The following is a 27,684-nucleotide window of genomic DNA, read 5'->3' as shown; positions in this document are numbered from 1 at the left end:
CTGCCTGTCTGCCAGCAATGGCTAAATACCAGGCTAAATATGTTGGGTGGGGCAGGTCTGCAGGGGCATACCAGGGCCGAGCCATTGGGGTAGGTGGAAAGTTTCACAGATGACTTCAACAAGTGGCCCACTATTTAGGCTGAGGGAAGACTGGAAAAATGTTGTCTTACTGCCTTTTCTTATCTGGAGGGTGCTTCTTCAGACCACTGTCCCTCCAGCACACTTCCCAAAGCTAGCAAATCTTTCTAACTTCTGCCTTCTGCCTCTGTGTTGGCTCTCAAGGGATAGGCAGAACACACCAATCCTCCACAAGTGAGCAGAGACTTGGACCCCCCACAGCACTCCAACTCTCCCTGTGTCCAGCCCCATTAATCTTCAAAACACAATGCGAAGTTGACTCATCTTCCTGGATCAGATCCTCAGGAACAGGTGTGCCAGGTTCCTGGGACTTTATCCCCTTCCCATTCTGTTCCTCTCCTTCCCACTTGTGTGCTTTGATAGGAGAAGGGCTTGGATCCCAACTGGTCATGTCTCTGCCCCTTTACTCTTCTCAGTGTCGTCTTTTCTTCTTTATAAAGTATGGATGGTCTGTTCTATGGTCTTCAGGTAATTTTCAGAGTAAGTTCTATTCAATGTAGTTGCCTCCTCAGAGTGTACATTGGAGGAGGTTATCATAGTGACCTCCTATTCCGCCATCTTGCTCCAACTGCTCATTAAGCTTCTTGTATGTTCATTTCTGTCCTCAAATTTGGGTAGTTTTCAGCCATTATTTCTTTAAATAACCTCTCCATGCCTTTCTCTCTCACTTCTTCTGGAACTCCCATAATGCCTGTATTAGTGCACTTAATGGTATCACATAAATTCCTTAGACTTTATTCACTTTTCTTCATTCTCTTTCCTTCTTGTTCCTTTGACTCAATAATTTCAAGACCTGTGTTCAGGTTTGCTAATTCTTCTGTCAGATTAAATTTTTGTTGAACTCTAGTGAACTTTTCAATTCAGTTTTTGTGATTTTTTTTTAAACTCCAGAATTCCTGTTTGGTTCTTTTTATAATTTCTATCTCTTTCATGACATTCTCATTTTGGTCCTAAATCAATTTCCTCATTTTACTTGTGCACTGTTTTTTTCTTAGTTCACTGGGCTTATTTAAAGCAGTTGTTTTATTTTTTATCAAGTAAGCTATAGGCCTGTGCTTCTTTAGGGTCAGTTTCTGGATATTTATTTTGTTCCTTTGATTGAACTGTTTCCCCATTCCATTTTATGACTCATCCTCTTTTGCTGAAATTCAGGCATTTAAAAAGCAGCTACTTCTCCCAGTTTTTGTGGACTAACTCTATACCAGGGAATGCCTACACTGATCAGCCCAGTGTAAAGGCTCAGGATCCACTTAAACCTTTTCTGGAAAGGCATCTTCCCTGTGCCTGTGCATGTGCTTTTATTCCCATTCCCCATATACTTGGCTGCTTTTAAATAGACTAATTTCCCTCAGAGTTTCACCCATCTCTTGAAGTTCTCTTGTCTTCATTTGCCCATAATCTCTGGCCGCTAGGCACTCATGGATATGCAGAACACCTGCAGCTCTCACCTACCACTGCTTTGTGTAGCCTCCAGCCTGATAAGCAAACTGTGCCACCATTCCTGTCAGTGTTCCAAGTCAGGAGAAACAGAAACCAATCCCTTGGGCTGCCTATACACAAGCCAGAGTGTTACAAGCAACTTCCACTTTTTTCCTTCTATCCTGAAGGAGAAACTGGGAATTGGGCACAATCCTCTCAATTGCTCTGTGCTGCACTGGGAAGGGGTGGGTCAAGGATGAGCAAAAGCACTATGATTTTTTCTGTTTTGGATACAGCTTTTTTTTAGTTAGGCATTCATTTGGCTACTGTAGCTTCATAACTGGTTTCTAGAGTTCTCACAAATCTACTTTGATCCATCCATTATTGTTTATTTAGCATTTCCATGGGGGAACAAGGGCCTGGAGCATCCTAGTTTTCCATCTTGCTAATATCACTGATATTTGTTAAATCTTCATATGAATCTATAATTATCTCAAAATAAAAAGGTTAATTTTTAAGAAGAAGCTCAAATTTGCTCAAGTCCAGAGTGTCTCTTTCAGCACAGATCTTTCTGCTAGAAACTTTACTCTTTTTTTTAAATTGAAGTATAGTTGATATACGATCATATTAGTTTCAAGTGTGCAACACATTGGTTCAACAGTTATCCATATTATTAAATTCTCCCCCCCAACTAGTTCAGCTACTATCTGTCAACACAGGAAGGTATTACAGAATCATTAACTATATTCTCCATGCTTTACTATTGTCCCCATGACCAACCTACATTATGATTGAGAATTTTTGTGCCACTTATCCCCCTTGCCCTCCCCACCCGTTCACTCCATCCCCTTCCTCATGGTAACCACCAGTCACTTCTCAGTGTCTATGAGTCTACTGCTTTTTTGTTCATTCTGTTTTGTTATGTACTTTATTCCACAAATAAGTGAAATCATATGGTATTTGTCTTTCTCTGCCTGGTTTATTTCACTGAGCATAATACCTTCTAGATCCAACCATTTTGTTGCAAATGGCAGGATTTCTTTTCTTTTTATGGCTGAATAATATTCCATTGTGTATATGTACTAGCAATACCATTTCTAGAAGTTTACCCAAAGAAAATAAAATCCCTGATTCAAAAAGATATATGCACCCCTATGTTTATTGCTGCATCATTTACAATAGCCAAGGTATGGAAGCAATCTAAGTGTCCATCAATAGATGAATGAATAAAGAAGATGATGAACTTGGCATCATTTACAATAGCCAAGGTATGGAAGCAATCTAAGTGTCCATCAATAGATGAATGAATAAAGAAGATGATGAACTTTACTCGAATTATAAGCATGCCCAATTTTTTTAATAACATCAGAACTCCCTTACTTTTGAGATCTTCCCACCTAGCAATCTAACATTTCCCTGACACAAGGAAAACATAGTAATCTATTCCCCCAGCTAAATTAACCCACTTATTTTTATTTTTCTTTATTCAAGGTTCTGGTGTGGAATGTATAACCGCTTTGACAAGGGCTCCAGCCCAAGCAAAATATGCTAGAAAGCCTCCTGAAAATTAAGAAGCAGAGTGCAAGTCTGGACATAGATGTGCACAAATTAGAAAAGGTGAGGAGACTCTCATCCCTTCTGGGTAGGTCCAGCCCACTTGGAGTTGAATTGTTACTCTGAGAAGCTTCCTGGCTGGCTTGTTATACTTTCTGGCTTCCAGGTGTCCTGTGTCTACAAAGCTCTGGGGCACAACTCTTTCTTACCTCCAATGGAAAGTGGTAAATATACTCAACTAGTTAATTAAACAAGTGGGTTTGTTCCTTTTAGGATTTGGATGGATTTATTAGGAGAAACAAGAGGGAATGGCAGGGAAATTATACTGGCATTTGTTAGCCATCAAAAGAATAACATCTTTGGTGTACTGATAAGAACAATGAAATTGTTATGTTTCCAATTAGGAAAACCTTACAAAAATTTTGACTTCCTTCCCATTTTAGATTGCAAACTCTGTTCATTGAGTGGTCATGCTATGTGTATGATTTTGCTTTACAATACCAGCAAAACCAAAGTCAGACACTTGTTTTTAATTATAGGTTAAACAAGGTCCTTTCAAAATATGGAAAATGCTGAGCTGCTTCTGGAATCTAAGGGTCCCCATGTGTGTGTTTGAATGAAAGGGAAAAGATATCTCGTAGAAAAAAATTCTTGGAAAGGGTTTGCTCTTTAAGAACTAGGCATGAACCTACTTTAGGTCAGATACAGCATAGCTTTTCTGCTCCCTATAAGTAAACAAATATCCTTTTTTTGTGGAAAAAAATGTATTGTGATTATATCAATTCCCAAACTTTTGAATGTTGTGTTATCTTGGGAGGCAACAGTCAGTTACATGGTTCCATGTTTTAAAAAGAAGAAAAAGAAAAGATAAAACTGAAGTGTAACTTAAAATCATAGGAAACAAAGGAAAGCAGTAGCCCCAAGAAGGCCTAGCCCTAAACAAACTGAGAAGTAGGGAAAATTTTTCCTACAGTCTGTGCCTCCTCTTTTAACTATTAATAGCCTTTTCCACAAGGCCCCCAGAGTAAGTCCCCTACTCTATACCCAGCCCTCTTACTCACCTAGCTCCTGAGAGAGAATGAGATTCATTCTAGATAGAATCAGATCACTCTTTGAGTTTAAAGTAAGTCTTCCTTTTAAAATGTATATATAACTATTACTAACATTCTTGTATTAACACAGAGAAGAAAAACAAAACTGACCCATAATATTATCACTCAGATAATCCTGTTAATGTTTTTAAAAAGGTAGTAAATGTTTTTAAAAAGGTAGTAAAAGTGTAAAGTTAGAATATACAAAATACAAAAATGTACAAAATGAAAAGTTTGAGAGTCCCCCAGCCACTACCCATTCAGTTCTACCCTCCAAAGGTTATCACATTTGTTTTTGTGTGTATGTGATTGTGTGATTTTCAGGAAAATAAAAATTCTATGCCTGTACCCTGAGGCAGGAGCTCTTAACTAGTCCATGAACCCATAGCTGTCCACAGATGCCCTTCAGGGGTAAATTATACCAAAAATCTGTGTGTGTGCTGTCTCATGTACACACACGTGCATGCATGCAGTTTTCTGAAAAGAAGGTCCATCTTTTTCCTCAGATTAAAAAAAATCTATTAAAAAGTTAAGAATCACTGTTGTATCAGTTAATCATTGCATTATCCCTGAAAGTGAAAATATCCATTGTAGGTAACATGGGGTAAGTCAGACTTTAGCATCAAGAATAGGAAGGGTCAGATCCCAGCTGTACCACTTCCTAAATGTGTGAACTGGGGTTACTTACTTAAATTCTCTAAACCTCAGTTTTCTCATCTGTAAAATATAGCTAATACCTAACTAGTAGGATTTTATAACTATAAAAGGAAGTACTGTATGTAAAGTGCCCAGCACATAGAGGTATTCAATAAATGTTAGTTATTTTCTCCTTTACCTTTCCTACTCTCAGTAATGTAAGTACATTTATCAGAATAAAGAACATTTATAGATACAAGATGCTTGCAGATCCTTTATGATAGGGCTTTTAAAGTACTATGTCAAGTGATGAAGAAAAGATGATAAGATGGTAAGGAGGAGGCAAAAGGTCACTTGCTACCATATAAGTGACAGCAGTCAGGATCTCTGCAGGTCAACATGATATTTGCCTAATTTTTCTCCTGTTTCTAATTTGTTTCAACCATTCCTTGTTCCTGTGACAGAAACTGAAAGCCCATAATGAAGTACCAGAAGAAATCTGTACCTGTTCTCAATTAGGGAATTTATTATCTCACTATCTGGGAAGTCCTTTGGCCAATCCTCTTGGCTTTATGGGTATCGATGGAGACCTGAATACCTTGGTGGAAAATGGCACCCTGTCTAGAGAAGGAGTCCTTCACGTTCAGATGGATCAAGTGAAAAGCCAGTGTACAGACCTCCACCATAACTGTTGTGGAATCTTGGGCAGCCTTAGGGCCACAAACATTTCTGGGGATGTGTACTTCTCTAGTGACACAGGCATCTCTGAGGCCAGGGAGTTCTCTGGGGCAGTGGGCTTCCCTGGAGACATTAGCATCTCTGGGTCCATGTGCTCCTCTGGGAGCATGGGTGTCTCTGAAGACATAGAAATCACCAAATGCAGTACCAAGGAGGCAGGCTGCACCAAGCAACAGTTAGCTACCATCTGCCTCCATGCTAGGTACACCTGCAGTACCCATATCCAAAAGACAGATATGCTGCTTTTCCAATTGTTTTAAATGAGGGGAGCCAGGGCACCCCTTTTCCCACTTAAGAATCTGGTAGGGGAGTTAGGGACTTTACTGATTAATCAAATAGTATATACATGTCAAGCAGCCCAGAATGTAGGCAAGAAAGAGAGTATGTTACTGTTTTAGAATGGGATTTAACATCAGAAATGTTGCTGAGATACTAGACAGGGTTCATGATTTCATTTTCCTTAACGATCAACTTCCTCTACTTTTCTACCCTTACTGCTGTAACATGAGAACAAAGTGAAAAGATTGTAACAGTGGAGAATTAAGACCCTGTTGAAGTTGGTTGATTGTTAAGGAAAATGAAATCATGGAACCAGTCTAGTATCTCAGACTTCTAGTGCCTACAGAAGCAAAACCACTGGTCTTCATAAAAAGACCTAAAGAGAGGCCTGTTTTAGACACTGTAGGCGTCACATCAAGTTTGTGGATTTTTAGATATAATTAGCACATTTAAAAAAATCTATTCTTATAGCAGGCCCAAATACTCTTGGAGGAAGGAATGTGTTTCTTATTTTTAAACACCAGATTTTTCCTTTGGGGTTTATACATTTGCTGTACACTTTCCTATAGGGACGTGTGAGTCATGCACTATATATTGTCAGCATTTTCAGAACTCCTACTGCCAACAGAATTCAGGTCCTCACACAAGATGTCTATTCCAAATACTCTGTATGGTTTAAGCTAAAAAATGAGATGTCTTAGTGAAAGAGCCATCCCTGCTACTACCTCAGTCAGTTGTAAACATAGACTTCTCTAAAGGATTACCTTATTAATTACTTTTAGAAATGAGGGGCCTTTTAAGTGTTAGAAGTAGGAGGGAAGATCTAGGATAGTTCCTTGATTTCTTACCCTTAGCTAAAATATGGACCCAAAACAACCTTCCTCTTTAGAGGAAGAACACTAAATCATTTTTGGTTGTCTTTTTCCATATGTCTATGGCTATTTTTCTGGTAGCTGTTTTAATTGTGTTTTTAAAGAACTAATCCATTTGAGTCTTTTCTATTTATACATAGGGGCCATTTTTCTACTTATCTCTTCTTGATAACTGCCTTGCTTCTATAATTTTAAAGTATCAAGGTAATTTCCTAATGTATCTCCTCTGATCCTCTTTCCACAATTTGGTCCTTGTCTATATAAAACTTAAATCATCAGATGTTGCCTGTTGCCATTTGACTTCTTACTTCTGCGGGAAAAACTGGGATTTTTGCAAATCATTTTAACTTGTGGCTCCACCTAACCCTGACTTTATGGGGAAGTTGTCAAAGAGGATGACATATCAATCATATGCTACAAGCGAGTCTATTCCCGATCTTGCTCTATATCCAGAGCTTTTTCCCATATCTCAGTCTAAGTTTTACAGTCCATTAACTAGCATGATAGTCCAGATAAAGTGTTAAGGTTTTTTCAGGTAAAGGAAAAAGGCAAATGGCAAAATGCAGCTTTTGCAAATCTTATAAAAATTAGTTTTAAAGTCTCAGACTTATTTCTACAGACCTGAAAAAAGGCAGTACATAGTACCAAACCTTATTTTTTAGATCCAAAACAAAATTAATAATGAAAAGGTCTTTTCAATACAATTCTAAACTGAGAAGTGGTAAAGAGCAACACTGGTATTTCCAAAATCAAAATAAAAATGTTTAAGACTATCTTATTTTGTTGAGGATCTAATGCCATGGAATCCATTTCAGCCTAAACATCTGTGAGGTTAATTTGTTTGGACTTTATTATTTTTATTCCCCAACGTGTCCCATTTTTGCTTGTGTATAACATACACCCAATGAAGGAAAACCTTGTACAAATCCCCTGTTTATTCCCAAAACCAAATACCCCCCTGTTTTATATTTAGATTTGAAAATCTGAGAGAAGCAAAATGTTCAGTGGAATCGAAATATTCATACACTGATAAAAACCCAGTAGCTATCTGTAGTCAGGAGCTTAGCAACAGAGAGAAGATCCTGAAGGAAAGTTGGTGGGTTTGCTAGAAAAAATGATCTATTAGTGGCTTTCATTTCATACTCTTATATAGCATCTGTGCTGTGAAAGAATGTGATTCCCTCCCACACTGCCCTACCCTTCCAGTTCCCTGAGAAGAAATTCCATTCTCATGTGACTATTCCACTTAAATAAGGAGGAGGCATTTATACATTTGCCACTGTCTCATCCATTAACCTGACCTCTGCCTATTTCCTAAACAAGTTTCACAGGCCTGGAGTTACTGCTTATCTTTTCTAAGCATGAGACAAGCTCTGTGCCTATGCTTATGGTCATGCTCAGATTCTGCATGAACACCATTTTTTTAAATTCACTAATTAGTTACTCAGTTTATAGAATGCCAGATTTCTCATAATAATATATAAAACAACCCTAAATAATAAACCTAAGGAATAACTATAGTCTACTTTTTAAAGAAGAAATTCAGGATTAGGGTTTGGTATATGAATGAAAACCTGAAACTGTTTGTAACTAACAGTGGAGGAATAGAAAGCTTGTAGTGCATGTATATTGGACACAGGTATCTTTGAAAAGTCACCCTAGAAACTGTGTTCAGTTACTGCCAAGTCAGTTGTTATTCCCTGTCAACATACATAGATACCTTTTGTCTAAGACACACCACACACTTCAATGAAAGTAAAATCTTTCCCTGATCACTTCCAACCAGAAGGAATTCAAGTCTTTTTAAGATGTGCTTTTCAGACCAAACTGGCAAATACTTAAGCTTGACCTGAATTTGCCAGAAAGAGAACTTTAATAACTGTCTCAGATCTTTGTTATATTACTAGCTTTTATTAAACATTTAGTACCTGTACTTGATATTATTAAGCTTTGATATACCACTTTAAAATCTATGAAAACACTATAAAGTGGCCCTTTTTCAAACAGTTGTATAGGGAAATATAAATTACCTTAAAGAAAAATACTTCTTTCAAAAGGGGTATACTATACTTTAGATTGGTTTATACCTGGGAAGATTGTTCTCACATTCTCTCTTAATTCCCAGTGTATATGATTTAGTTATATCTGTTGTACCAATCTGTCCCCTACCCTCAGGCCTCTCCCTCCCAGAATCCTATGTATGATACAGACAGATATGATTCCAACCAAATCTGATGGCTTTCTTCTAACTGCCAAATCCTTACTTTTGATATGGACATTTAAAAACAGACAAAAAGTAGACATGCATTTAGCCTTAAGTTTTTTCCTACAAGAATTTTAAAAATATATATATAATATAATGTGAAGAAGTGGCTTGGCTGTTAGATGACACCTAACAGACAAAGGACAAGGGAAAAGATTTAGGGTTGTAAAAGACTCTCAGTTTGTTGTCTTTTTAAAGGCAATTTTGTTTTCAAAGCATTTGATGGCAGCATAGAAACTTTTCCAAGACAAAAATAATGATTTTTGAGTTGTACAGAACATGTCTTCTCTGATTCTGACTATGAGACTGATGGTCTGTACCTTCCCCTTAAACAGGAAATATTGGTTTCATCACCAATCACACAACCCATGTCTCCTTTAGGTGTCAGTGCAAGTAAAAGTGTGTTACATGCTCTGTGACTTGTTACTTGTCTTCACATAAAAAAGCAAGTTCACCTTAAAAGCAGCTGTCTAATTTAGGCCTGTGTGTCTTGCTTAAGTTAAACAAAAACATGTTCAGAAGTTGGCCTGTGTAAGACCAATAACTTCCATGTTAAGTCCAATGCCCTGTCCCTTGGTGTTTTTAAAGCTTTGGGGGTGACCTAAAAACCACTTTCCCTCCCAAAGCTTTGTTGCCTTTCAACCATTTTCATGGAGTTGACTCTTTACAGAGCCCTGTAACAGCCCTCAGAAAATCCCAATTGTGGAGAAAGTCAGGGCAGGGCAGGAGGGAAGATAGGGTAATACAGAAATACACCTGGCCGGTTAAGCAAAATGAGTTATATACAAATCCAGGATTACCAGCATTCGTGCTACTTAACATTTCATGTGCTCCAGTAAGGTCCAGGAAAGATCGTCTTTTCCAGACAGTACTGTAGCTGACATATTTTATTTTAAGGCTGTCTTTTACACTGGTAGAAACTTTCTTTAAGAATGCTCTGAGTTGTGTATTTTCTTTGTCAATATTTTTCTCGTTGTCAGTGTGACACTGAGTTTTCTTTTCTTTTAAAGGTTTAAGGATGGTGAGTGGTATTCTCTCCCTTAATATGTCCCTAAGGCACATGAGTCCTAAACCCTTTGTTTGCCTCATTGCAGCTGAAACATCATTGGTCCCCTGCCAGGCAGGAGAGAATATGTACACCAAAATCACTAGGTGATCACTGTTCAAAGACTCATGTCTGATCACACCTCACATGCAGTTGGCCATACCAGGTCACATAAAGTATTTCTATGTCCCTACCTCACTCACATTTGCAGACAAGGTTGTTTCTGTATTTTGTGAATGCCAATAGGAATGCAGAATGTGTATCCTAGTTCTGAAACAGAGCTCATTCTGTATTCTAGTTAACAGTGTCTCAGGCATTAGGAACAGCTAACAAGTTCAATCCTTTTGGAATATAACTCATAGTAAGAGTATTTGTATATGTATATGTGTTTACTATAACTTTAGTAGCATTTGGTCTCTCAGGTCATTTGGGCATTCAAATGAAAAGAATTTATCCAAGAATAAAAACTTTTAATTCTAGACTTCTGACTTTAATATTGTCCATCTAAGTGCCATGAGGATTTTAGGACATGTTAAGCCAGAGATACAAACCAAATTGATGATGGAACAATTGACCTTTGCCTTGGGATATATTAATCAGGCAGCTTTAGAAGAAGGATTCAAATATATGACCATTGTTAATCTGGTGTGTTAACGTTAGCCACATGCCTGCATGGACATCATGCAACTGATATATAAATCAGAATCTAAGCTGCATAGATTCTTTGAGAACCTGAATCTTTATTAGCCCCAGGTTTACAGAATGATACTGTCACAACAGCTGAAGTCTAAACTTGCCAAGATACAATAATATGTATGGTTGACCCTTTGTGCGTTATCTTGAACCTGTCATACTGTTGGGGTAGGGGTGGGTGACCCCATCAGAATGTTAACTGCCATTTATTTAGGCCAGGGCCAAATTGCTCACTGAACCTCTTCTGCAGTTGTGTTCCAGTTTGAAGATGTTGGGTTGAAGGTGATACAGTTCTTGGTCTAAAATTAAAAGCCTTCAATCTTCTGTGTATGTGAGGTTGCTGTGTAATAGCTACTAATAAAAGGAAAGGTGGCATGCCTTCAGCAAAAGGTACCCTGACCTAGTTTTAACAGTTGAACCACCTTATAAAGGCAGAAAATCTGCATGTAGGTTAAGGTATGCCCTGCTGATGTTAAAATAAGACAAGACAGGTCTCAGAGAGGATGCCTGATTTTAGACAAAACTATAGAGTACAGGGTCTAGCTGTCACTGATCAACTGTGAGTACAAGACCAACATGAAGTTAACTCACAAAAGCATACTATCTGAATGAATGCCATTTGGTTCATTCACATCAGAGTAGACCTGTCCAGGGATCAGGCTCTTCATTCCCATCCAGGGCCCTTGCCCCATGCCCAGTATACATGGAGCCTCATGAAAACAGGAATTGTTTCTTCCAGACCAAAAAAGAGGCCAGTGATCTCTCCTTGCCCCATAGCATAGCCTACCTCTCTAGGAAACACATGTCCCAGGCCTCCAGCAGGTAGAACACATAGAGACCTGGATTCTAGTCCTGGCTTTGCCATTTACTAGCTGTATGTCCTTGAGTAAGTTATTTCTCTGTGAACCTCAAAGGCCTCATCTGAAAAATGAGGATAATAATTATACCTTCCATACAGGGTGGTTGTGCAGTTTAACTGAGCTAACATATAAAGTACTACCTGGTAAACTGCCTGGTACTTGAAAAAAAAAGCAGCCAAAATATATTAGCCTCCTCCTACTTTCAGTCCTGTTGCTGTTGACCAAACTGACCAATTCTTATTTTTAGGCTTCCTTTTTTTCTAGGTTCTTTCCTACTCTTGACACGATGTCTTTATAAAATAAGGTTAAAATACAGTAAGGTTACAATACAATGTCTGTCTTAGTCTATTCAGGCTACTATAATAATATGCCAGAGACTGGGTGGTTTAACAAATATTTATTTTTCAGTCTGGATGCTGGGAAGTCCATGATCATACTGCCAGTGGATTTGGTGTCTGGTGAGAGCTCACTTTCTAGACAACTGTCTTTTTGCTATAACCTCATGGTGGAGAGCAGAGAAAGAAGCATGTGAGGTTCTGTGTATGTAAGGTTGCTGTGTAATAGCTACTAATAAAAGGAAAGGTGGCATGCCTTCAGCAAAAGGTACCCTGACCTAGTTTTAACAGATGAACCACCTTATAAAGGCAGAAAATCTGCATGTAGGTTAAGGTATGCCCTGCTGATGTTAAAATAAGACAAGACAGGTCTCAGAGAGGATGCCTGATTTTAGACAAAACTATAAGAATCTCATGATTCTTAAAATGGCACTAATCCCATTCATGAGGGTTCCATATTTATAATCTCATCTAATCCTAATCATCTCCCAAAGCCCCATCTACTATTACCATTTTATTGGAAAGTAGAATTTCAACGTATAAATTTTGGGAGGCACAGACATTTATTTCACAATAAGTGGATTAGACGATGGCTCTCTTTTACAATTAAGAAATCTTTTTTTCATTATATAGAGTGTTTCTAAAATATAGAGAACCAAACAAAGGCATCATAATTCCTCTATGCAGAGATAAATCTACATACATGCATAGACAACAAAAATATGATCATACTATACACTCCTAGGTAAGTTTCTTAATTTTGAACATCTTTCCATTTCAGTAAATGTAAATCAATCTTGTCATTTTTAATGGCCACATAGTATCTCACCATATGAGTTACAGTTTATTCAACAAACTCCCTGTTGTTTGGCCAGGCTACAGCTTTCTTTTACACCAAATTTCAATCTTGCCTTCCTGGGCTATACTTTCCCTTTATTGGAAATGAGCAATCTCCTTTCTGATTTAACATATCTCCTTCCCTGAGGTGACCTATTTAGATGGATAATGTCATCTACCTGGGAGGGTTTTTGTTACCATCAAACTCTCTAAGGTTAATTTGACCTCCCAAGTTCTCAGGGTACTACAATGTAAGCCTGGAATGGAATGGAATGGAATGGAAGGAATAGAATGGAAGCCTGAATTTGGATTCCATTATATAGTCCCAAGGTAACCCACTGCATTAGCTATACTATAGCCAAGGACATGGCAAGCTGGGTTCCCTGAAATCAATTATTCCCACAGCCTCCTGTCACCCAGTAAAAGTCTGGTTTCACAGGGGAAAAGGTGTCAAGGATAGGCCCTGAATGAGAAATCTCTTTAGGATGAGTCACTCCCTGACTACTGTGTTTCCTTATTTGCAAAGTAGGAACAATCTCTACCCTGCTAGTCTCACACTGTGATTATGGCAACCAAGAGAAGTTATAAATGCAAAAGCATTTTGTAAATTTGGAGGTGTTCTTCAGATATAAATTGGTATTATTTCAATCTGAAAATCCTGTCCAACTGAACCAGAACTACAATATAGAAGTAAGGATCCAAATAATGAAGAACTGACACAGTATACTTTTGGGCTTTGGGGAAAAAAGTCACTTGGGTATATGTGAGAGCACATTTGAAAGGCTCTCTCATTTCTCTGGGCTTCTGTTGCATTATGTTTAAAACGGTGGTTTGAACTAGATTACTAGGGAAAGATATTAAATAACCTACCTATTGAGTGGCTCATCTGTGCCAGGCCTTAAGCTTTAAATATATTTCATGTGTTTTAAGTAGCTGAAATTGTGTCTATGTCACAAAGCTAGTACATAGGCTATGGGAACACAAAACTAACTCCTTAAAATACTGCCTCTCTTCAGAATATTGTGCTATAAAATACTATTGATTGGACTTCTGGCCCAGACAAGATTTTGTAGACTCACTGTTCACCGCTCCCTCTGACTGCTATAAACCCTGGAAATAATACAAGAAGCAACCAAAGGAGATACCTGAAAAGTGGTAAGAAAAACAGTTTGGCACCCCAGGACTGGAGTAACAACCCAAAAGAAGAAAGCAGTCCAGCTGGGGTATTTCTTGACCCCTAATGTAACAACAGAGGGATGCCCAGGTAGGCTCATTTCTCCCCTTGATCAAAAAGAAGTCCCTTTGACAAGAGGTGAACCTGGCAGTTTCAGCACTGGGGATTGATCAAGATCCTACGTGCCACTAATAAACAACTAAGTGAAGGGCTCCCATCCCTACCCTTTCCCACCCAGAGATATTGGTGTAGCCAGGAGACATCAACAAGAGAGGTCCTGCTCATCCCTTCTCTATAGGCAGGGGGACCCTGTAAAAATAAGAGATGAGCCAGGGAAGCCTTTTGGTTCTTGCAGGCCTGACTCCCATCCTCCACTGAGAGACACTGGGCAAACAGGCCTTTCTACCTTAAGAGTCAGGACAAGTAAAAACCAGTAGGATCCTGCCTAAAGCAATCTACAGATTCAACGCAATCCCTATCAAAATACCGACAGCATTCTTCAATGAACTGGAACAAATAGTTCTAAAATTCATATGGTACCATGAAAGACCCTGAATAGCCAAAGCAATCCTGAAAAGGGAGAATAAAACAGGGGGGATCTTGCTTCCCAACTTCAAGCTCTACTACAAAGCCACAGCAATCAAGACAATTTGGTACTGGCACAATAACAGAGCCATAGACCAGTTGAACAGAATAGGTAATTCAGATATTAACACAAGGATATATGCTAAATTTATATACAATAAAGGAGCCATGGATATACAATGGGAAAATGACAGCCTCTTCAACAGCTGGTGTTGGCAAAACTGGACAGTTACAGATAAGAGAATAAAACTGCATGATTGTCTAACACCATACACAAAAGTAAACTTGAAATGGATCAAAGACCTGAATGTAAGTCATGAAACCATAAAACTCTTAGAAGAAAATGTAGGCAAAAATCTAATGAGCAACTTCTTCATGAACATATCTCCCTGGGCAAGGGAAACAAAAGCAAAAATGGACAAGTGGGACTAAATCAAACTAAAAAGCTTCTGTACAGCAAAGGACAACATCAGTAGGACAAAAAGGCATCCTATAGTTTGGGACAATATATTCATAAATGACATATAAGGGGTTGACATCCAAAACATACAAAGAGCTCATGCACCTCAACAAACAAGAAGCAAATAACCCAATTAAAAGGTGGGCAGAGGATCTGAACAGACATTTCTCCAAAGAATAAATTCAGATGGCTAACAGACACATGAAAAGATGCTCCACATCACTAATCATCAGAGAAATACAAATTAAAACCACAATGAGATATCACCTCACACCAGTTAGGATGGTCAACATCCAAAAGATAAACAACAAATGCTGGTGAGGATGCGGAGAAAGGGGAACCCTACTACACTGCTGGTGGGAATGTAAATTAGCTCAACCATTGTGGAAAGCAGTATGGAGGTTCCTCAAAAAACTTAAAATTGAAACACCGTTTGACCCAGGAATTCTACTCCTAGGAATTTACCCTAAGAATGCAGGAGCCCAGTTTGAAAAAGACATATGCACCCCCATGTTTATAGCAGCACTAATGACAATAGTTAAGACACGGAAGCAACCTAAGTGTCCATCAGTAGATGAATGGATAAAGAAGAGGTGGTACATATATACAATGGAATATTGTTCAGCCATGAGAAGAAAACAAATCCTACCATTTGCAACAACATGTGTGGAGCTAGAGGGTATTATGCTCAGTGAAATAAGCCAGGCGGATAAGGGCACGTATCAAGTGATTTCACTCATCTGTGGAGTATAAAAACAAAGCAAAACTGAAGGAACAAAACAGAGCAGACTCACAGAACCTAAGAATGGACTAACAGTTACCAAAGGGAAAGGGACTGGGAAGGATGGGTGGGAAGGGAGGTATAAAGGGAAAAAGGGGCATTATGATTAGCACACATAATGTAGTGTGGCAGGCCACGGGGAAGGCAGTATAGCAAACACAATGTTGTTCATGTAAGTGTATATTAGTGATACCAAAAATTAATTAATTAAAAATTTAAAAATAAATAAATAAATAAACAAATTAGGGACTTCTTAAAAAAAAAGCCAGTAGGAGCTCCAGTGGCAACAGATAAACCAGGAAGACCAAAATGGCACCACAAAGACTCTAAAACCTAAACTCCCATTTGAACTACAGCTGAGAAAATTAGGCTAGGATCTGCTAAAATAGAAAATGTAAATAGGAACCAGAGTCTCCTAACATATTAAATAAAATTATCCAGGATAAAATAGAAAGTCACCCATAATACCAAGAGCCAGGAAAATCACAATTTAAATAATAAAAGACAACTGACATCAGCACTGAGATGAATCAGATATTGGAATTATGTGACCAGGATTTGAAACTGCCCTCATAAAAGCTATTGAAACTATTTGAAAAATTCTGATTTTAAAACAAACAAGAAAGAAAATCTTAGCAAAGAAATTGAAGTTATTTTTTAAAAAGGATCAAATGGAGATTACACAACTGAAAAATGCAGTAATAGAAACTAAAAAAAATAACATCACTAGATGGAATCCTAGTAGAATGGAGGAAAAACAGAGGATAAAATCTGTGAACTTAAGGACAGATCAATAGGATTTACTAAATCTGAAAAACAGAAAATTGACTAAAAAATAAAAATGAACAGAGCCTTAGGGAACTTTGTAGCAATTTTAAAAAGCCACAACATTAATATCTTGGTAATCAAAGATGAAAAGGAGAAAGAGAATGGGGCTTAAATAGTATTTGGAAAAATAGTGGCTGAAAATTTCCCAAATTTGATGGAAGATTCAAACCTAAAGATTTAAGAATCTGAGTGATCCCCAAACAGAAAAAACTCAAAGAAATCCATACCAGGACACATTATAATTAAACTTCTGAAAATTAAATCAAAAGTAAAAACATTGAAAAGAGCTAGAGAGATATGGCACCTTATCTATAGGATTTTATAAGAGTGAATTCTTCATACAGAACTGTGGAAGCCAGAAAAAACTAGGACTTTTTCAACTTCTTAAGGCAAATGAACTATCAGCTGCACATCAGGATTGCAGAGGAAAAAGGCATCCTCACAAAAAGGAAAAATAGAAGAATTTCTTGCTTGCAGACCTAATGTTAAAGATTGGCTAAACGAAGTTCTTCAACAGAAATGAAATAATAAAAACAAATATTGTAATGTCAAGAGGAAGAATGAACAATAGAAAGCAGAATTATGGGTATATACAGTAAACTACTCCTCATGGGTCTTATAAATTATATTTGGCAATTGAAAGAAAAATTATAGCACAATCTGATACCATGACAGTGCAGTTTTAAAAAGTGGAAGGGTAAAGGAACCTAAGTGGAAGTAACGTTTATACACTTCACAGAAATGGCAAAATGTTAATATTGATAGGCTGTGTTAAGTCACATAGATATATTTTAATACCCAGATCCACCACTACTAAGCTATACAAAGCGATACACTCATAAATATTATAAATAAAGATGGAATCCTGAAAATGTTCAAGTAATCCACAGGAAGGCAAGAACAAGAACCAAAGGGAACAAACAAAATATTTTTAAATGGCCAACTTTAGCCCTAATATATCAACAATTACCTTAAATGTAAGTAGTCTAATTACACCAATCAAAAGACAGATATTGTCAAAGTGGTTTAAAAAACACAACAATACTATAGCATATAAGGAACTCCCTTCAAATTCAACAACATAGGTAGATCAAAGTAAAAGGATGGAAAAACATTTTTATAAATAAAAATACTATACTGACATCTAGTGTAGTACAATTTATAACAAAATTATAAATAGAGATATAATAATGATTATAGGATCAATCCATAAGAAAGACATAATGGTCCTAATTATGTACAAAGGAAACAATAGAACCTGAAAATACATAAAAACTGAATAGATGTGAAAAAAGAGAGAAACCCGAACTTATAGCTGGGGACTCCAACTCCACCTCTCAGCAATTGATAGAACACTAGACAGAAAATTATCAAGGATATAGAACTGAAAAATACAATCAACCAACAGGAACTAGCTGACATATTGAGCACTCCACCCAGCAACAGCAAAATATTCTTTCCAAGTTCTGACAACATGTAAAGAGACCATATACTGGGCCATAAAACAAACCTTAACAAATTTAAATGAATTGTAACCATACAAAGTGTGTGTTCTGACCACAGTATAATCAAACTAGAAATCAGTAGTATAAAGACAATAATAAAAAAAATCTCTAAACATTTTGATGCTAAACAGCACACTTACAAATAATAGGACAAAGAGGAAATTTCAAAGGAAATTTTGAAACATTGAAAGTTTTTATCCTTTTTGTTAATGCAGTGTATCACATTGATTGATTTATGGATATTGAACCATCCTTGTATCCCTGGGAGAAATCCTACTTGATTGTGGTGAGTGATCTTTTTTATGTATTTTTTTGAATTTTTGCTAATATTTTGTTGAGGATTTTTGCATCAAAGTTCATAACAGATATTGGTCTGTAATTTTTGTAGTGTGTCTTGTTTTGGTAACAGGGTGATGCTGGCCTCATAGAATGAATTTGGAAGCTTTCCTTCCTCATCAGTTTTTTTGGGATAGTTTGAGTAGGATAGGTATCCACTCTTCTTTAAATATTTGGTAGAATTCACTTATGAAGCCATGTAGTAATGGAATTTTGTTTGTTGGGAGTGTTTTGATTACTGATTCAATTTTATTACTAGTAATCAGTCTGTTCAGATTTTCTATTCCTGGTTCAGTCTTGGAAGATTGTATGTTTCTAGTAATTTATCACTTTTTCTAAGTTGTCCAATTTATTGTCCAATTTATATAATTTGTCATAATCTCATAATTGTGTTTCTGTGCTGCTGGTTGTAATTTCTCTTTCATTTCTGATTTTGAGTCCTCTGTTTTTCTTAATGACTCTAGCTAAATGCTTATCAATTTTGTTTATATTTTCAAAGAACCAGCTCTTAGTTTCATTGATGTTTTGTATTATTTGTTAGTCTCTATTTCATTTATTTCTAGTCTGATCTTTAGTATTTCCTTCTACTAACTTTGACTTTGCTTAAACTTCAAATTATAAAAGAAATTAGTAACAGGAGTGGAAGTACAGCATAGAGAATATAAATAATATTGCAATATCTTGGTATGATAATATAGTAGCTGCACTTACGATGGTGAGTATTTAGTAATGTGTATAATTAACAAATCACTATGTCATGCATCTGAAACCAATGTAATATTGTATGTCAACTATATTTCCATTAAAAAATGGTTCAGCAGAGACCAACAACAAATATAAACATTGAAGGACTTTCTGTTTCTAGTCTAGCATGTAAGGAGCTTGGAACTCAACATTTCCATCCATAAAGCAATAAAAGAGCTAAACAAACTGAAAATGAACTTTTCTTAGATACATCAGAGAACTGAGTTCATAGGGCAAACTACTCCCTGCAAAATTGGAAAGACAGGCAAATACAGAAGAATCTCAATTTACCAGAGCAGAAAGCAACAGGCAAAAACCTCCATGGAAACCAATATTAGGTAGGAAAAAAAATTTAATTGAAGAATTATTGGAGACTCAGTGTGGACAAGTTTAAGAGTTAAGAAAAACTTGCTATCAGGATTGCAAATTGGTGTAGCTACTATGGAAAGCAGTATGGAGGTTTCTCACAAAACAAACAAACAAAAAATACCATATGACCCAGCAATTTCACTTCTGGGAATTTACCCCAAAAAATCAAAATTACTCATTTCAAAAGATATATTCACTTCCTGTGTTTATTGTGGCATTATTTACAATATCCAAAATATGGAAGCAACCCAAATGTCCCTTGATAGATGAATGCATGCAATGAAATATTACTCAGCCATAAAAAAGAGTGAAATCTTGCCATTTGTGACAACATGGATAGATGTAGAGTGTATTATGCTGACTGAAAAAAGCCAAATAGGGATAGGCAAATTCCATATGATTTCAGTTATATGTGGAATCTAAAAATCAAAGCAGAACAGAAATAAACTCATAGTCACAGAAAGCAGACTGGTGGTAGTCATAGGGGATGGCTAATGGGTGAAGTAGGTGAAGGGGAAATATTTTAGTGAGAATATTTGATATCTTGATCTGGACAATAATAACATGAGTGTATATGCATGTCAAAATCATTAAGCTATACACTAAGGTTTGTGCATTTTATTCTATGTACCTCAATATTTTTAAAATAGGAAACTATCCTAACACAGAGACCGTATATGAAAAATCCATAGCAAACATACCCAATGTGAAAACTTTTCCTCTGAAGTCAGAAATGAGACAATGATGCCTGCTTATGTCATTTCTACTGAACATAGTACTGGAAGTCATACCCAGAGCAATTAGTCAAGAAAAGGAAATAAAAGGGACCCAAATTGGAAAGGAAGAGGTAAAAACATCTCTGCTATCTATGTTTGAAGACATAACGATATAAAATAGATAAAGTATAAAATATAGTGTTAAAAATAATAAGTGAACTCAGCAAGGTTGCAGGATACAAAATCAATGAGTAAAAATGCATTTCTATATGAACAATGTACATTTTGAAAAGGAAATTAAGAAATAAATTCCAGTTATAAGAGCACGTACAATAAAAAAATACCTAGGAGTACATTTAACCAAGAAAGTCAAGGAAACACTGAAAACTGAAAAAATTGAAAGAAATTAAATAAGACACTAGTGGAAAAGACATTCATATTCACGAATTGGAAGAACTGATTTTGTGAAATGTCAATCCTACTGAAAGTAACCTATGAGATTCATTGCAATCCCTATCAAAATGCCAGAGGCAATTTTTTTCAAAAAGGGAAAAATCCATCCAAAAATTCATATGGAATTTTGAGGAACCTGAATAGATGAAACCATCTTGAGAAAGAAGAACAAAGCTGGAGATCTCATACTTCCTGATTTCATAGCTTCTAGAAATCTACAGTAATAAAAACAATGTGGTACTTTCATAAAGATAGACATATATACCAATGGAATAGAATAGAGTATCCAAAAATAAACTCTCATATATACAGTCAAATAATTCTCAACAATAGTGCAAAGACAATTCAGTAGAGAAAGGACAGTCTTTTCAGCAGGTGGTACTGGGAAAACTGCATATCCTTGTGCAAAATAATCATATTGGAAAATATAGGGGGAAAGTTCCATGATATTGGATTTGACAATTTCTTGTATATGACACCAAAAGAATAAACAAATTGGACTTCACCAAAATTAAAAATGTTTGTTTATCAAAAACCTATCAACAGAATGAAAAGTCAAAACATGGAATGGGAGAAAATATTTGCAGATCATATATCTAATAAGGGATTAATACTTTAAATGTTAAGGAAATCCTACAACCCAAGAACAACAAAAGCAACCTGATTAAAAATGTGCCAAGGACTTGAATAGACATTTCTCTAAAGAAGATATGTAAATGACAATAAGTATATGAAAAGATGCTTAAATCACTAATCATTAGGGAAATGCAAATCAAAATCACAATGAATGTCACCTTATGCTAACTAATAAAAAAACTGAAGAAGCTATATTAATAAAAAGCATTCTTCACAGCAGAGAAATTTATCAAGGATAAGGAGGGAAGGACATAATGATGAAAAGGTCAATTCTCAAATAATACATAAGAGTTCCTAATGTGTATATGTGCCTAACAATATAGTGATAAATACATGACACAAAGACTAAGAGAACTGAAAATATAAATAGATAAATCCACTATTACAGTTGGAGACTTCAACTCTCCTCTATCAGTACTTGACAGATCCAGGAGACAGTAAATTAGTAAGGACATGCTTGAACTGAACAAAACCATCAGTCAACTAGATCTAATTGATATCCATTGAAAACTTCATCTAACAACAGAAAAAAAATATTCTCAAGCTCACATGGAGCATTCACTAAGACCATTCAGAGCCATAAGATACAACAATTTCAAAATAATACAAATCATCTTTCTATTGAATGGAGAGTGACATCACCAAGATGGCAAAGTAGAAGACCCCAGGCCCATCTCCCAACAAAGATCAACAATTAAATAGTTATCCATGAACAAAAAGAGCTCTGTGAGAGCACAGGAGTCCACTTAAGAAACTTCAGAAGCACAGTGGAACACAAAACCTGAGAATAAACACACAAAAAAGGAAGAACAGCTTCACTTTGCCTGCAAAATTTCATTCCCCAGGCTGGCACCGCTCAGTACCAAGAGGGAACTTCCCAGCTAGAAAGAGATCCTTTCACCTGGAAAGGGAGAGGGGAGTAAGTGACCAGTGTCAGCCATTTGGGGCTATACACAAAGGACTCACTTCAGCTTCATCCCACCAAGAGACCAGCAAAGCTGAGACATAGAAGCAGCAAGAAACTAGAAGAGCAGGGTATACTGGTATCAGCTGTGCAGTTGGAATGACCACAATTCCCGGAACTGTTCTGCAGAGGACCCAAACAGCTTTTGCCACTGAAGAAATCATCAGCCAACACAGTCACTGTGGACTCCCTTCAGATTTCACCAGTTTTCACCCCACACATAATTGCATTCACAGATGCCAACCTCCTGAGTCCCTCCTGGTTCCATGCCCCCAAACCCAATAGAAACAACCAGGGTGTACTCTGACACCCAGTCCAGTCCTCTGTAACTGCACAAGTGCAAGGAACCAACCTATAGTGCAAGGTTCAGCCACATGGTGAGTGGGGCTAGTTCCTCCCTTCCGTGAATCCCATGGTCATGGACTAGAAGAGATAATACTATTTAAAATGTTCATTATGTAAAGCCACATACAGATTCAATGCACTCCCTATCAAAATTCCAATGGCATCTTTCATGTGAATAGAAAAAAACGTTCTAAATGGAATGGAACCACAAAATGTCCCAAACAGACAAAGTAATCTTGAAAATGAACAAAGCTAGAAGCATCACACTTCCTGACTTCAAACTATATTACAAAGCTATACTAATCTAAACAGTATGGCACTGACATAAAAACAGACACAGAGACCAATGGTACAGAATAGAAGTCCAGAAATAAAAACGTACATATATATTCAGTTTTTGACAAAGGCACCAAGAAGTTCTAATGTGGAAAGGTTTGTCTCTTCAATAAACAGCACTGGGAAAATTAAATATTCACACACAAAGAATGAAATTGGATTCCTATCTTATGCCACTCAAAACTTAATTTGAAATGGATTAAGTACTTAAAAGTAAGAGCTGAAACTGCAAAACTCCTAGAAGAAAACATGGAAAATATCCATGACACTGGTCTTGGCAATTTTTTTTAATGTGACACCTTTAAAGCACAAGCAACACAAGCAAAAATCAGCAAGTGAGATCACATCAAACTCAAAAGCTTCCACTCAGCAAAAGAAACAATCAACAAACCTATGGAATGGGAGAAAATATACACAAACCTTATATCTGATAAGGGATAATAACCAAATTACATAAGTAACTCATACAACTCAATACAACCCAATAGTAAAAAACAATCCCACTGAAAAATGGACAGGATTCCCGGAATATGGTGGGAGAGGAGGTCACTGTGATAACCTATTCCCATGTACACATTGAGGCAGCAACTACATGTAACACAACTTTGAAAATAACCTGAAGACAAGGCAGAACAGACCTCCCACAGCTAATGAAAAAGAGTAGGCCACATTGAGAAGAGTAAAGGGCAAAGCCATTACAGATCATATTCCAAACCCCCCTATCCCAACCCATAAAGGTGAAGAAGTGGGGAGCAGCTGGGGGAGGGGATAAGCTCCCCAAAACCCAGCATACTTTTCCCTGTGGCTGTGCACTGGTAAGACAAGCCCCATAACATCTGGCTTTGCAAACCAGAAGGACTTAATGCCATGAAGAGCTGGAGGACTTTGGGAGGCAAAATGACTACTCTTGGAGGACCAGTGTGCCATGTCAATCAGTCTGAGACCTAACACAAAGGCAGCAGTTTGAAAGAAGACTTATCGAATAACTCTGGGATTTTTGCTACAGTGGCAGGGACCTGCTGGGGCTCTCTCCATGGGAGGAGAGGCTGTGGATGCCATTTTTCAAATTCTTCTTTAGCCTATCTTGCCAGATGCTTGGAGCCAGTTCTGACACTCTCCACTTACTGTGCCAGCACACCTAGCCCCATAATTCCCCTGCAGACATACCCCACCCAATATGACCAGTCCAGGAAGCACCCCAAGAAAGCAACTAACACCCTAAGAAAGAGAGGAATTCAAGTACTGTATCAATGGCCACATATGCCATTAGCCAGGCTGAGGGCTGACCCCACCAGCAAGCATACTGGCAGTAGCTGTGCCAAGTCTTTCAACCAGGTGCACCTGGAATGAGCCTTGCAAACTAGTGCAATCACAGTTGTTCCTTTGGACATTGCTGACAGCCTGGCAGAAGGATGGCCTTGCCCACCATCTCACTGGCAGCTGTTCTGGTTCAGCCACAACAGAAGTGTATACATGACCCACACAGCAAATATCTTGGTTCTGGTGAGAACAGAGTATTGTGCTTCTGGGCACCAAAGAACTCCTACTATATACGGCCACTGCTTTCAAAACCTGGAGACATAGCTGACCTATCTAATACGTAGAAACAAACACAGAGAAAATGAGGGGACAGAGGAATATGTTCCAAAAGAAAGAACAAGATAAAACACCAGAAAATTACTAAATGAAATATCAATAAGCAATCTGATAAAGAGTTCAAAGTAATGGTCATAAAGATGCTCAGCAGACTGAAGAGAAGAATGGATGAACTCAGGAAGGACTCAACAAAGACATAGAAAATATATATTTTTAAGTACCAATCAAAGTTGAAGAACACTAACTCAAATGAAGAATGCACTAGAGGGAATCAACAGCAGATTAGAGGATACAGAAGAATGGATCAGTGATCTGGAAGATTGGGAGGTAGAATACAATCAAGCTGTGCAACAAAAAGAAAAAATAATTTTTAAAATGAGAAGATGGTAAGAGATCTCTGTGACAACTTCAAATGAAACAATATTCACATAACAGGAGTCCCAGAAGAAGAAGAGACTGACAAAGAGACAGAAAACCCATTTGAAGATATAATAGCTGAAAACTTCCTGAATGTGGGGAGGGAAACAAACATCCAGATCCAGGAGTCACAGAAAGTCCCAAGCAAAATAAATCCAAGGAAGTCCACACCAAGAAACACAGTAGTTAAAATGTCAAAGGTTAAAAATAATCTTAAAAGCAGCATGAGAAAAGCAGATAGTTACATACAAGGGAAATCCCAGAGAGCTATCTGCTGATTTTTCCATAGAAACCTTACAGGCCAGAAAGGAGTGGCATGATATATATAAAGTGCTCAAAGGAAAAACTCTACAAGAAGAATCCTCTACCTTGCAATGTTATCATTCAAAATTGAAGGAAAGATAAAGATTTTCTATGATAAACAAATATTAAAAGAATTCATCAACACTAAACTGACCTTACAAGAAATGTTCAAGCAACCTTTTAAGTAGAAAATACCATAAGTAAGAGTAAGAAAAATAGGAAAGGAAAAAAAATTCATTGGCAAAAACAAACATACAGTAAAGGTAACAAACTAATATTTGCAAAGCTGATATAAAGTTCAAAAGGAAAAAGTAAAATCAATTATATACATGAAATTAGTCAAGGGATACACAGAAAGATGTAAATTATGACACTGTATACATAAAATGTGGAGGGGTGAATAATAAAAAAGCAGTATTTTAGAATGTTTGAATAGAGTAGCAATACTTATATCAGACAAAATAGACTTCCAAAAAAAGGTAACAAGAGACAAAGAAGGATATTACATAATGATAAAGGGATCCATCCAACAGGAAGATATAACAACTGTAAAATACCTATGCACCTAATATAGGAGAAGCTATATATATGTAAGGCAAATACTAATAGACATAAGGGGAGGAATTAACAATAATATGATAATAGTAGGGATGTTAACACCCCACCGACAGCAAGAGATCATCCAGACAGAAAATCACAAGGAAACAGTGGCATTGAATAACACATTAGGCCAGATGGACTTAACAGATATACACAGAATATTTCATCCAAAATCAGCAGAGTACATATTCTTCTCAAGTGCAAATGTAACGGCCTCTAGGGTAAACACGTTAGATCATGAAACAAGTCTCAATATATTTAAGAAGACTGAAATCATATCAAGCATCTTCTCTGACCACAACAGTATGAAACTAGAAATCAAGCACAAAAGAAAATCTGGGGAAAACACAAACACATGAAGGCTTAACAATGTGCTAATAAACAACCAATTCATTAATGAACAAATTGAAAAGGAAATAAGGAAATACATGGACACAAACATAAACAGAAAAGCAGTGGTTCAAAATCTGTGAGATGCAGCAACAGCACTTCTGAGAATTTATAGTGATACAGGCTTACCTCAAGAAACAAGAACAATCTCAAATGAACAATCTTTCCTAACAACTAAAGGAACTAGAAAAAGAAGAACAAAGCAAAAAGTTTATAGAAGGAAAGACATAATAAAGACCAGAGCAGAAATAAATGAAATTAAGACAGGAAAAAAATATGGAAAAATAATGAAAGTAAGAGCAGGTTCTTTGAAAAGATAAATGACTGATAAACCTTTAGCCAGACTCACCAAGAAAAATGAGAGAGGACTCAAACAAAATCAGAAATAAAAGAGAAGTTGCAGCTGGCACTACAGAAATTTGTAGAATTGTAAGAGAATTCTCTGAAAATTACATGCCAACAAATCAGGCAATCTTAAAGAAATGGATAAATTTTTCTAAGACTGAATCAGGAAGAAATAGAAAATGTGTCTATGAGTCTACTGCTGTTTTGTTCATTTTAATTTGTTTTGTTTTTAGATTCCACATATAAGTACAATCATATGATATGTGTCTTTCTCTGACTAGCTTATTTCACTTAACATAATGCCCTCTATGTTCATCCATAGTGTCCAAATGGCAGGATTTCCTTTTTATGGCTGAATAATATTCCATTCCATATGTGTACCACAAATTATTTGTCCATTCATCTATTGATGGATACTTTTTTTGCTTCCATATCTTGGCTATTGTAAATAATGCAGCAATAAACATAGGCACACATATATCTAATTGAATTAGAGATTTTGTTTTCTTTGGATAAATTTCTAGAAGTGGAGCTACTGGGTCACATGGTATTTCTATTTTTAGTTTGTGGAGGAATCACCATACTGCTTTCCATATTAGCTGCAACAATTTACATTACAAATAACAGTGTAGGAGGGTTCCCTTTTCTCCATATCCTCTCCAACACTTGTTATTTCTTGTCTTTTGGATAGTGGCCATTCTGAATGTTGTGAGGTGATATGTCATTGTGGTTTTGATTTGCATTTCCCTGATGATTAATGATGTGCAGCATTTTTTTCATGTGCCTGTAGGACATCTTCATGTTTTCCTTCAGGAAATGCCTATTTAGGTCCTCTGTCCATTTATTAATCAGGTTATTTGGGGTTTATTTTTAGTGTCGAGTCATATGAGTTCTTTATATATTTTGGATGTAATTTGGTTCCTGCTTAAGCTTAATCTATAGTCGAACTAATCTAAGAGAAAGAACAGTATGATTTGTAGCCGAAACTAATCTTAGAGAATAGAACGATGTGTTTCATCTTTGGAATCTGGTGCAAGTCAT

At 36.8% G+C, this 27,684-nt stretch overlaps 1 protein-coding gene across 6 annotated transcripts in view; it reads left to right on the top strand.

Moving 5' to 3' along the window:
• Nucleotides 1-27,684, top strand: part of ASB12 (ankyrin repeat and SOCS box containing 12) — a 174,973-nt gene that overhangs the window by 121,880 nt on the left and 25,409 nt on the right. For 4 of the 6 annotated variants that reach the window (XM_057495622.1, XM_057495617.1, XM_057495619.1 and 1 more), the window contains 2 exons: nt 3,049-3,174; nt 18,309-18,379. The gene's annotated coding sequence lies outside the window, so the exon portion shown is untranslated. The remainder of the gene's footprint in view (nt 1-3,048; nt 3,175-18,308; nt 18,380-27,684) is intronic. The other 2 variants (XM_057495621.1, XM_057495618.1) reach the window with 1 other exon arrangement.

Source organism: Manis pentadactyla, chromosome X (assembly GCF_030020395.1).
Source record: "Manis pentadactyla isolate mManPen7 chromosome X, mManPen7.hap1, whole genome shotgun sequence".
Lineage (NCBI taxonomy): Eukaryota > Metazoa > Chordata > Mammalia > Pholidota > Manidae > Manis > Manis pentadactyla.
The sequence above is the reverse complement of the archived record's forward strand: the minus strand, read 5'-3'. Positions and strand labels throughout refer to the sequence as shown.